Source organism: Penaeus chinensis, chromosome 17 (assembly GCF_019202785.1).
Source record: "Penaeus chinensis breed Huanghai No. 1 chromosome 17, ASM1920278v2, whole genome shotgun sequence".
NCBI classification, from domain to species: domain Eukaryota; kingdom Metazoa; phylum Arthropoda; class Malacostraca; order Decapoda; family Penaeidae; genus Penaeus; species Penaeus chinensis.
This window is the reverse complement of record NC_061835.1, coordinates 15,548,527-15,551,026: the sequence shown is the minus strand read 5'-3', so window position 1 is coordinate 15,551,026 and position 2,500 is coordinate 15,548,527.

Sequence of the window (2,500 nt, the reverse complement as noted above, 5' to 3'; positions counted from 1 at the left end):
TTTGTGTGTGAAGGAATATCACATGAAACAGAATTCGGTTGGCATTATGGTGAAGCCTGTGTGATTTTTCAAAAAGCTGTTAAAATAGAAATCATATTGTGACATGAATTACTAATGAAGAAAAGTCCGTTGGGCTGAGATAGTCATAGAGTGATCAGTCTTGTTAATTAATTAGATATGGATGAACTACAGATTCATTCACATTGAACACGCACACAATTACAGTACAAGTGTTAAATAGCAAAACCCAGTCAATTATTTTTAAATGTATACTAACGCAATTAAAGAAAAAAAATCTATTTGTAATTTCATTGTATCTGTGTACGTCTATATATGCTCGTATGTTTATGTCTGAAGCAGATTTCTTCTGTCCGTCTTCCTTCAAAAGACTTCTTTGAATTCGCTGTATTTCTTGTTTTTTTTTCCTTCAAGACGAGAATTCTTACACCTCGTTCTTCCCTTTCGTGTATGCTTTGTGCACGCCAAGATAAAATGCCAAGAAGAAAAGTGTTTGGACTCACGAAAAAGGGACAATCCAGACACACTAAATGGAGAAGGAGAAGGAGAGAGAGAGGGAGAGAAGAGGGAAGAAAGAAGAGAGAAGAGAGAAGAGAGAAGAGAGAAGAGAGAAGATAGGGAGAGAGAGAGAGAGAGAGAGTACGAGAATGAACGAGCGAGCGAAAGAGAGAGAAGGGAGGAAAAGAGAGAGAGAGAGAGGAGAGAAGAGAGAGAGAGGGGGGGGGGAGAGAGAAGAGAGGGAGAGAGAGAAAGAGAGAGGAAGAGAGAGAGAAAGAGAGAGAGAGAAGGAGGGAGGGAGGGAGAGGGGAGAGGGAGGAGGGAGGTAGGGAGAGAGGGAGGGAGGGGGGGGAAAGGGACATGGGGGGAGGGAGAGAGAGAGAGAGAGAGAGAGAGAGAGAGAGAGAGAGAGAGAGAGAGAGAGAGAGAGCGGGCGAGCGAGAGAGAGAGAGAGCGAGAGAGAGAGAGAAGAGAGAGAGAGAGAGAGAGAGAGAGAGAGAGAGAGAGAGAGAGAGAGAGAGAGAGAGAGAGAGAGAGAGAGAGAGAGAGAGAGAGAGAGAGAGAGAGAGAGAGAGAGAGAGAGAGAGAGAGAGAGAGAGAGCGAGAACGAGCGAGAGAGAGAGAGCGAGAGAGAGGACGAGAGAGCGAGCGAGGGAGAGCGAGAGAAAGAGAGAGAGAGCGAAAGAGCGAGCGAGGTAGAGAGAGCCGCTATCAACCCGCTTTGACACTTGCTCCAGCTTGAGGCGTCCGGCGCACATCAAAGGACCGAAAGCTTTCCTTTGAGTGGCAAACGTTGACAAATCATAGGAATGAATATGAAGTATTGTGACAAAGGTATATATCTACATATGTTGATAGCATATGTAAGGGGAGATGGAAGAGGGGGAAAAAGAGACAGGTTAAAGGGGGGAAGCTAGAAAGAGAGAGAGAGAAAGAGAGAGAGAGAGAGAGAGAGAGAGAGAGAGAGAGAGAGAGAGAGAGAGAGAGAGAGAGAGAGAGAGAGAGAGAGAAAGAGAGAGAGAGCGAGATAGATATATATATATATATATATATATATATATATATATATATATATATAGAGAGAGAGAGAGAGAGAGAGAGAGAGAGAGAGAGAGAGAGAGAGAAAGAGAGAGAGAGAGAGAGAGAGAGAGAGAGAGAGAGAGAGAGAGAGAGAGAGGGGGAGAGGGAGAGGGAGAGAGAGAGAGAGAGAGAGAGAGAGAGAGAGAGAGAGAGAGAGAGAGAGAGAGAGAGAGAGAGAGAGAGAGAGAGAGAGAGAAAGAGAGAGAGAGAGAGAGAGAGAGAGAGAGAGAGAGAGAGAGAGAGAGAGAGAGAGAGAGAGAGAGAGAGACGCAGAAGGAAGGATAGAGGTGGAATGAACGGAGAAAGGGAAGAGGAGAGTGGGAAGGAAGAGAAGAAGTAAAGAAGGTACGATAATTAGAGACAGAGAGAAAAAGGGAGCGAAATTAAGACAACGAGGAATTAGTAGAGATAGAGGTATCGTTGATTTCAACCTTAAAATTGGATGTTACATGTTCTTTTCTACCTTCGCTATGATATCAATTTGATTAGTCTTTGCTGAAATTACCAGGGAAGTAAAAACATTAAGTTTAAATTAAAGAGGTTTAATTGAGGCCTTTTGCCATGCAAACTATTGATTATTTCAATATTTTCAAAATGTCAAAATTATAATGTATATACTGAATATACATGTTATGGCATTCGGCATACCTACCTACTGGTTAATACTATGCCAAGACATAAAAGGCATAGTATTATGAAATGAAATAACCAGTAATTCATGTGGACATAAATCTGCAGTCATAATACCATAATGCAAATCACGACTAGAATTTGCACTTGGGAAACAACAAGCAACCAACGTAAACACTTGAGGCCTTTTTGTGTAACATTTCCGAAACCTCTAACACTTTGATAAATTCTGATACATGTTGCCCTTTACGCGCATATTATTGAAACATCTTTT